Raw genomic sequence first — 10,567 nt, forward strand, 5'->3', positions numbered from 1 at the left:
TTTTTTTTTTTTTTTTCTTTTTTAGTTTAATATGTAAAGAAATATAGTAATAATAGTTATGTTACATGGTGTATAAGGTTGGAAAATTCTATTAAAACTTTATAATGGGCTGCTAAGTTGAGATTTGGTCGAACGAGATACTGTACGTCTGTACCACGTGGACTGTGATCCATTTACCCACATAAATATGAATTGTAATTTGAGTGATCAGTCTAAATCAGTAAATGGTAATGATCTACAAGCACACAATCAGGTACATAAAGCACGATGTTGTGGTGACTCTAAATGATGTTTTTCGATACATGAACAACCTCTAATAAGTAGGGAGAAACAAAGAAGTCAGTTTGGTAAATCAAATCACTCCCAATTGAGTATTCTACTTAATAATTTGAACGAACAAATTCTTTGTGAACATTAAAAAATATAATTGATACTAGTGCTTGGTCTTCCTCTCCATTGGACAAATAACACAATCACACCGCTAACAGTAAAGACTTTGGTTACTCTTAGATTCAGTCAAAAATTGTTTTGTATTAAAATAATTTTGGTTACTCTTAGATTCAGTCAAAAGTTGTTTTGCACTAAAATAATCTGAGTATAACTAAACAAACAACAAAAACAAATCAACACAAATTATGATTAAAACACAAATTTGTCAACATAAAAAACAAAAAATCATCGTAAGGGTAGAGTGAGAGAACCAATAATATACAAAAACATGTTTTCTTCATCACTTAATGCTACATTAATAATAAGACTGAAGTGGACGTGATCCTTGCCGTCAAAGTTTTGTCATTCTTTAAACATTTTGGGTGGGAAATTTTGGTTCCAATTGTTGTCGAATCTGAGAGATCTTAATTTTTTTTTGTCCAATATACATATATATGACAAGTATTTTAAAGAGGAAATCAATTACATTCGGACATCCACATTGAAAGACAAAATTCTATTTGGCTAAGTTTTGATGTATCATAAAAATGATATCAAAATCTAACCAAATAATTTTAACATGACTCATATAAGAAATATTTTTTGAAAGATTTTCAACAATTTAAAGGTTAAAATCTAATATAAGATGCGTAAAACAAGTTATTTTTAATAAAATTATTTTCGCGCAAGATCTGTGTATTAGTTATTACCCCTAACCTTGAGACTTCCAAATGTACAAATCAATCCAAATTAAAGTCAAATACTTGTTCCAAATTGTAAATTCCACACATTGGAGGATTATGGTTTCTTCAACCTAGCTTCAACACAATTCATTTCCTTCATCTTTCAAATCACCAACTTTTTTTATTAAAAAGTTTTTTCCCAAAATGAACCTTTTTTCCCAAAATGAACCTTTTTCTCTACCAAATCCTTGAAATATTTGTGAATTTTGTTGATCCCCTTATTCACGATCCCCATTGAGCTTCCTCCTTTAGTTATATGAGAAGTTATAATAAACTACAATTCATAAAAACTACATCCACACATAAATGTATTTCCTAGTTACAAATTTGTAATTTTAATTAAGGTTTTGACATATTAATTAAAAAAACTACATAAATGATATTTTTATATTAAAAGATGACTATTGCGTAAAAGATATTATTCAACTAATAACAAAACATTTTGGAGAATACAAATAGTCCAAATTTAAAACTGATACAAAAATTTTGCATAAAACAATAAAAACATCACTTAATTTTAAAACAATTCTTTCCCTAAAACATTACCTTATATTAAATTAAATTATATTAAATTACCTTATATTAAATTACCCATGATATATATAAGGGGTATTAGCCATTAAACCCATGTGTGGACTGGTTGTGCAAGAAAATTTTAATTTCGAAATCTCACGTTTTGGTTCAATTCTGCCAAAGATACCCGGAAAGAAGGAAAGGAGGAGTCATTACCAAACATACAAACAATGGAATGATCATGTCTATTATGGTATGGATAAGACCCTCGGAGTTGATAACTTTGTGACTGATTTCAATGCTGTGGATGGATCAGAAGATAAGGAGAAATGGTTCTTGTTCTTTCTCTCCAGTGGGACAGAAGTGACATTGGTAGTCAGTTGGACGAAGAAGGGCTTAGTCTTCAAAATTGGAGGACAAGAAAAGAAGCCGAAGAAATTCTATGATATGATAACTAGGAGGCGTGTCTGTATAATCTCATCATATTTGTTCTATTACTTGTCTTTTGTCCTGTCGTGGATTCTAGTTTAAGAGTGTTGTGTACCGTATCTTATTATATAAAGTTTGATGTCAAAGTTACTCATTAACAAGATCGTGACACGTGTCAATTGTATCATTCAAATGTTGGCATATGTCAATTCTAAATTTCTTAAAATATTAAAAAATAGAAATATTAAAATTTAAAATCTACCATAAAAAGATTTTATATAAAAACAAAATTGAGAAAAAAAAAATCTAATTTAAAAAAAAAACTTTTTCCAAATGTAAAGCAAAAGTTTTGTTTTTAACAGTTTTAAAAATATTAAAAGGCAATTATAAGAAAATTATATATTTAAAAAGCTTTAAAATTTTGGAAAATATCATTATAAAGAAATTATGTTATATATATACATATCATAAAATTTGAACTTATAATATTGTTTATTTATTGTAATTTTAAGTTGCTAATTTTACAAGAAAAAGGATTACTTTTTATATAAGATAAAAAATGATTCAATGATGACAAAAAATATGATTGTGAAAATTATACAAGTATTACTGTTTTTATAAAAATGTAAATACTCACCTTTACATAAAGAAAAAGATTGTTGAAGTTAAAAAATATAAAATAAAAATAGATCGTCTCATATTATTTTCACCAATCAAATAATTTATTCAAAAAAACTGTTATTGTAATATATAAGATAGGAGGATGTAAGATTAATGTATGCATTTTTGTAACTATAAAAATGTTAAAGTGAAGAGACATATAATAGGTTATTTAATATGTTCATAAAAACAATTTGTTGGTAGTAGTAAAGACCAAATAGTATATTTTAACAGTAAAATATATTTGTTTGTACAAATACACTTTTAGTGGTAATGTAGATAGTAGATTTATAAATGGATTTACATTAGTGTATTATAGCAAAAAGAACAACAACTATTTTTTATAACTAAAAGTTTATCTCTTTACTTTTATATATTATTTTTACTTATGAAAAGAATTAAATATATATTTTTTGTTAAATTTAATTTTATTTTAATAACTTTGAACTCATTTACAACTATTTTCTTAACGGGAAAAATGCCAAAAAAACCCGAAGTTATTTTTATTTGGACGTTTAATACCCAATGGTTTTGGATTGGAATAAAAATACATCAAATTATAAAAATGTGTCATTTAAAACCCAAAATAATAAGTGTTGTTATTTTCATACCCACGATTTTTCAACAAAATCAAAATTCCAATTTTACCATGGTTATCTAATTAATTATTAATTTTTAATATAAAAATCTCGGTTTTGTGTTAACCATATAAAACCGGGAATTAGTCCCGGTTATCTACTCCTCTCTTCTTCCTCCTCCTCTTTCTCTCTTCTTCCCACTCGTCTTGTTTCTCGAAATTTTCTATTTTTTAAAACAAAAAAGCTGTAATCATTTTTTGATTGTGCGCGTAGGGGAGAAAATATTCAAAGGTATCAGAGAGGTGATAACGTTTGCATTGACAACAATTATAATATTCAAAGGTATCAATCAGATTTTGTTCTGAATTTTTTTTTATAACATCTCTCTTTTTCTTTTTTAATTTCGTTTTTGTGTTCTTTGTAGCAGCAGCCTAGAAACTTAAAAAAAAAAATGAATTGACCGTGTGTATGTTTATGTGTTCGTGCTTGGTCTGAATCTGACGAAACCAAAAAGAAAAGAAAAATCTGGAATTCAGACAATATCAAAACAGAAAAGAAATCGAATTTGTCATAGGATGTTTCAGATCCAAAGCAGACGTTATTTGACAATGGAACTCCAATCTCAAATTCTGATTCTCCGTCCGAACATCAACACCAAACGAGCCAACATCATCGTAAGTTTTAGGATTTGTACGGCTTCACCGTCAAAGGAGATAAAACGACGCCGACTAGAGAGAAGAGGAAGAAGAAGGAGAACTTGATAACCGGGTTTAATACTGGTTTGATATGGTTAACACAAAACCGATATTTTTTATATTAAAAATTAATAATTAATTAGATAACCAGGGTAAAATTGGAATTTTGATTTTGTTGAAAAATCGTGGGTATGAAAATAACAACACTTATTATTTTGGGGTTTAAATGACACATTTTCATAATTTGATGTATTTTAATTCCAATCCAAAACCATTGGGTATTAAACGTCCAAATAAAAATAACTTCAGGTATTTTTTAGCATTTTTCCCTTTTCTTAAAAGTGTATCTATTTACTTTTTTCTTTTCAACCAAACAATAAATTGAAAGAAAATACCCCTGTTAGTTGTTCAAGCTCGAGGGAGGTGTTTACAAAAGAAACTTCAGAGATAGGAGAACGCGAAGCACGGAGAAGACAAACTGACTTCGTATTTGACGCACGCGGGATCCAAGAGATAGAGAATAGTGGGAAGGATTCTAGCGAGTTAAACTCATCGAGCAGGTTGGAGAAGGATGACCAATCTTCAGGAGATTGCACCATAGTGAGTAACTCAACACAATCAGTCTTGAAATGTTGACAAGCGATCCCTACAGCACGTATACGCTTCATGGCCTACAACAACGCTTCTAACTCCGAATGTAGGGGGAGGGGCTCTGATGTAACCCCAGACGATGGCCGTAACCCACGTACGTACGGATGGGACTGGATCGGAAGGAATCAGATCTGTACGGCTCCAACAAACGATCGGAACAAGTGGAAGAGGTTCACGAGGAGATGCTTGATTCGTTAGACTCTTGGTACGATGAAGATAGAGGCCGAAGAGGTTCACGAGGAGATGCTCGACTCGCTAATCTCTTGGTTGATGAAGGTCGAAGGTGGATCGATTTAGCGACACGCAAGAGATGGATCTCCTTGTGATACGGCTAAGCTAGAAGGTTTCGAACCCGGTTCGAGAAGCTTCTAGGGTTTTGTTTCAATCGCTGAAAACGAGAGAGATAAAGGAACAACCTTGATTTTTATTCGGTGGTTGGCCGGAGGTAGGGTGTTGGTTGGCCGGAGGTTGGCCGAAAGTTGGACGGAGGTTGGCCGGAGGTGGTGGTGATTGGCCGGTGGTGGTGGTGGCCAGAAATCGGAAGTGGCCAGAGCTGGTGAAAAGGGTGGTGATGGTTAGAAAAAAAAAACAAAAACAAAATAATAAAAAGGCAAAAACTGTCATTAATACATAAATATACAGAATATAACTGATTCACGATTACTATGGTTAGTTAGTGAATTATAGATTTTTTTTTGGTTATAGAACCCAATTCCCCATTTGTTTATATCTATCAACAAGTTCTCAATTGTTTAAGAAAAACCAAAGTCTACATTTGTAATTTAAGATCTTTCGACGGTCTCTAATTCACATATGAAGATAAGAAAATTCCCTACCGCCTTCAACTCAACCGTTACGTTGTAATATTTCTAGATTTTGTAAGTTGAGTTGTCGAAGCTAAATCATACATACTGTTGAGTCCTCAAAATTTTTACAATATTAAAGAAGAGGTTTGAATTGAACTTTTAGATATGGAGAAAATTTTATGACGCCTAATGACCTACATGATTTAATAGTTAGTTTACATAAAATAATAACACATGAGCGTACAATATCCTTAGAATAATATAGTGTGAGAAACACATCTATATGAGGAAACACTTTATGTTAGTTAGTAGAGATTAATATAATATAACTCACCAACATCTTTTCAAACACTCCGTTTCATATGATTTAAAAGATTAAAGTTTTATGCAGAAAGATAATTTATCTGACTTTTTTTGGCTTTAAGTGTTTTATCCTCGACTAAATTGATTTAAATAAAATATTAGATGTTGTTATCAATATAAAATTAAAAAGTGTGAAAAATTAGAAGTTATTTTCGATGTTTTAGTTAAATTTTTTTATAACTTAAAATGGAGTAAGTATCTGTTATTTTATCATAAGACTGATGACGAGCCAACAATCAATTTCATGGATTTCGTAACATATGCAAATGGAGACTTGTACCACTAACTCTTATCTCTTAATCAATTGGTAACTTATTTGCAGTTCAACCATAAAAATAATTTATAGCCTATACAAGCTAACTAGACATATTAACTTATTATCCTTGACGTGATTAAAAGCTTAAACCGTAACTAGTTAAAAATATACATGATCAGAACTGATCTGTCTTTGTCCGTCATTGTCAATAAAGATGATTCTTGAATACAAACAAATAAATATAAATAAATACAGTAAAACGAGCTACATTTATAGCTTGTGTTCTTGATAAATTTTAGGAATCTAAAGTTGATTGGTCTTTAGACTTCACGTGATTAAGGACTCATGAATTGTCACTAAACACATAGATAATCATGAACTTATCTAGCTTGTATTCATGATCCATCTATTAAGAGTTCATAAAATGTCATACGGTATAAACAACAAAACATATAGATAAACATGAACTGATCAATATTTGTCAAGAAAAGATGATTCTCGAAAGAGAAAGAAGAAACAGCAAACAAGCTTCATTTTTAGCTTGTGTTCTTGGTTGTGGTTATGTTCCCTTTCTTGCAGCACATGAGTAGTTCATTCTCCATCATTTGTTCACCATATCATTTTCATCTTTTATATTCAACGTTCCATTTTTCTTGATCTTATCGAGGTCGACATATACTAAGCAACAACTTGTCGACATATACTAAATCCAGAAGTATCTGTATCTCACATTAAAATCACAAATTGACGTGAAGTTTGCAATTTGGCACGCTTTGACTCCGTTCAAATCCATCATTATCTTGGAAAAACCTACCGATGATTCATGACATTGACGTAAGATTAGCATATGACTGGAGTATCGATGTCGTGGAAGGATATATATTCGTAAAGTATTGTCGTAAGAATGGTTGGATCTATGATGTCAATGAAGGTAGATGGACTATTGCAGAAAGGAGGAGCTTTACTTATCGGTGGTCAAAACATTGGTGCGTGATAGATGATGTGATATATCGTTACTCATACATTGGATACATATAGTATGATGTAGAGTCTAGAAAGTGGACAGGTGTGAACGGTTTGGAAGCATTGATGAAATATTGTTGTACTCAGGGTACTAGTAATAATTTTGCTCAGAATATGGTTGGATTAGTTAACTATGGTGGAAAACTCGCAGTTCTTTGGTATAGATCTGTTGTTGGTGAAAAGAAGAATATTTGCTGTGCGGTGGTTACGCTGGAAAAATGCCATAATATTTGGTGTGCGAGCCACTGATTGGATTTTTATGTATTTGGAACTTGTAGTTTGTGCTAATGATAGGTCCATCACTGATGTAAGTTGTACATATCAAACTAATGACATACCACCACGAGTGGCACTGGTGGTAATAATAATAATGAATTTCAATTGTAGTTGCGTGGGAAGACCAGTTATGGGAAAAAAAAAAGAAGAAGAATCAGGACCTATTAGAGAGTCATATCGACGATGATTAAAACTAGAAGGAAAAGTGCCTACGAGATCAGTACCACGACTTATTCGATAAGTCAGAATACGAGCCAAACCAAACATACGCATAATAAAGATTGTGATTTGTGACTCAATTAGACTCTTATATACTAGTGTCTTTATTCTGTGTTTTGTTAAATATATATAGAGAACACTCGTATATGTTATATAATGTAGGACAATTGATTGCTCTCTAGTGGTATACTCCCATAAAATGATTAGTGCTTCCAAGTTTGTAGGAACCAAGAAACACTTAAAAACATAAAGTTGGCATATTAAAATTTCAAGAAGGGAAAATTGAACTATAAACACTTATTGCCTTTATAGCTCTTTTACTCAGAGCTTTGGGTTCCGTTTCAAGTTTTCGGTTTATAATGGTATGCATACCAAAACTTTAACTGACAATGAATGGTTTGCTGCAGTAAGGGGCAAATCTAGGCTTATGAGGGGTGGGGCAAGTGCCCCATACTCATTTTCTTAATTCTTGTAAATTATTAGCTAAGTTCTGTGCTATATCTATTAAAATCAACAAAAAATTTCAGTTTCTTAAGGTTGTGCCACAGGTAAAATGTTAAGCTAAGTAATATATCAATTAAATTTAACAAAATTATTAGTTCATTAAAGTGGTGCCCCATACAAAAATGACTTATGCATCCGCCAGCGGTATTGATTTCGTTTTAACTGTATTTAGTCAAACTATTTCCACTATTATATATCATCAGCCAGGCAAATTATCAATTATGTATGAAGAAACCAATATGTCAACTTAATGAATTTTTTTCACATGTCATGCAAGGAGAGTCCTCGTTTATATTACTTGTATAGAAAATAGAACACTCACATTCACGCAATCTAAATACATTTTTTGTGACTAAGATATTCAAAGCTTTTAGTATGACTTATATTTATAAACGGTAACAAGCCTTTGCACGATACACACATATTTGAATCATCTCATAATAAATACATATTTCTTTAACCGATCTTGATTAGCTATATCCAAAAAGAATGAACAAACTGGATCCGTACTAGCTGCATGATGCATAAGCTAAACATATGTCTACTGATCTCCAAAATCTTTCATATAAACACTGCACAATAAACTTTGAAAGTCATATCATGACACACATTGTCTTTTAGATCTAGTTCGGCTCATAAATACAAATAAATGTAGTCCACTAACTTTTAATCAGCACGCGTGCAAAAACTTTTAATGTTTAACTAGCTTAGTAAACAACGTGAAAGATAGTTAAACATGTATATATGACGTCAAAAAATTATTTGTCTATATCCAAAACAAAGATTATTATAAAGGGTCGGTGGATATATACGAGAATGATTTAAATCCCTAGTCCTCACAATTACAAATTGTCGGTGTAAACAAACAAAATCTATATTGGTTTGAGTTGATACTTTGTTTTGATCACTCTAATAATTTCTCATAACTTAAGAGTATTTAGTTTACTAGCGACGAAATTTATAGAGGGAATTAGGTAGTTTCGAAAACTTGGGCTAACATATAAACTTTTCAAAAGTACTGTCTACTTTGCTAAAATTCTTTATACTTATATTCGGATAATATGGTCGGACATATTACTCCCATGACTACCTAACAATACATCTTTTATATATACAAGTAGCTATGGATTGTTTACTTAATTAAGTATCATACTAATTAATATCTCCTCTATAAATATTCCACATACAGTCTTACATAAATACTAGAAAAATAACCCGCGCAAATCATATATAGAAAAGAAAAAAACAAATATTATTTAACATTGAAACATTAATCTTCTTTGTTACCAAAAAAACAAAAAGATTATTAATAAAACACACACCATTTTTTTTATATTCAGATGGATATCTTTGTAGAATATACATAATAACCTTAACTAAACATTCACACAAACACACACACACATATTTATATTTATATAAGTAACTTTGGTTGATGATAATATGGAATTAAGTAATTTTTGGTAGATATATATATATATATATATATATATATATTCCCTTTTTAAGTTATTCAATTTCTACCAAAAATATTTTCCTTCTTCCATTCTACAGTATGTTAATAAATTTAATGATAATTATTGAATTTCCCAATTAAGAAAATAAAATATACTATCCTAGCTAGACACTACTAACATTTGTCCAAAAAAAAAAAAAGACACTACTAACTAACTAACACCAATGGAGATGTCAATCTATTACAATGAATTTTGAACCCATGCAAGAACATAAACAAACGAATAAAATATTTAGAATTTAAGATATGGTGAATGATGATGTGAAATGATTATTTATAGGATTTCAAGGGATGGAAGTTATATTTCTAAAATAATTTAATTAGAGAAGTTACAATTATAATTTATAGTATATTTGAATGAAAATGAATGAAAAATAGTCAATTCATAATTTATGTGATTTCAGTTACAATTTAATAGTAAAGTGTAGATTTAAAGTATAAATTAATATACATTATTACATTTTAAATATAATTATTAATTTTAGAAATTAAATGCTAAATCAATAAGGAAAGAGTGAAATCTTACTTTTGTGTATATATAATTTTTTTTTTACTCAAAATTGTGTATATATGATTAAATAGAAATTTTGGTTCACTTTTTTTTTCTTTTTTTAAAGTTCACATTTTGTTCACTTCCATTTATTGTAAAAGTTGGAAGTAAGTTATTAACGAAATAATGCTTCCTTCACTCAACCCAAACTTGTCATCTATTGTGATAGTCAAACTATATCGCATTAACGTTTATTTGTGGAAAAAAAATCAAGTAATATGAATTTAAAGATCTTGTTAATTGTGGTTCTTTTGCATATACATAGAAGGGATAATTGCAATTAAACCGATTTTCAGATGGTCAAACTTCTTCCATTCAAATGATGAAAGAAAAATCAAGTCTTTGAAAACAAAAAT

Source organism: Camelina sativa, chromosome 17 (genome assembly GCF_000633955.1).
Source record: "Camelina sativa cultivar DH55 chromosome 17, Cs, whole genome shotgun sequence".
Classification (NCBI taxonomy): Eukaryota; Viridiplantae; Streptophyta; class Magnoliopsida; order Brassicales; family Brassicaceae; genus Camelina; species Camelina sativa.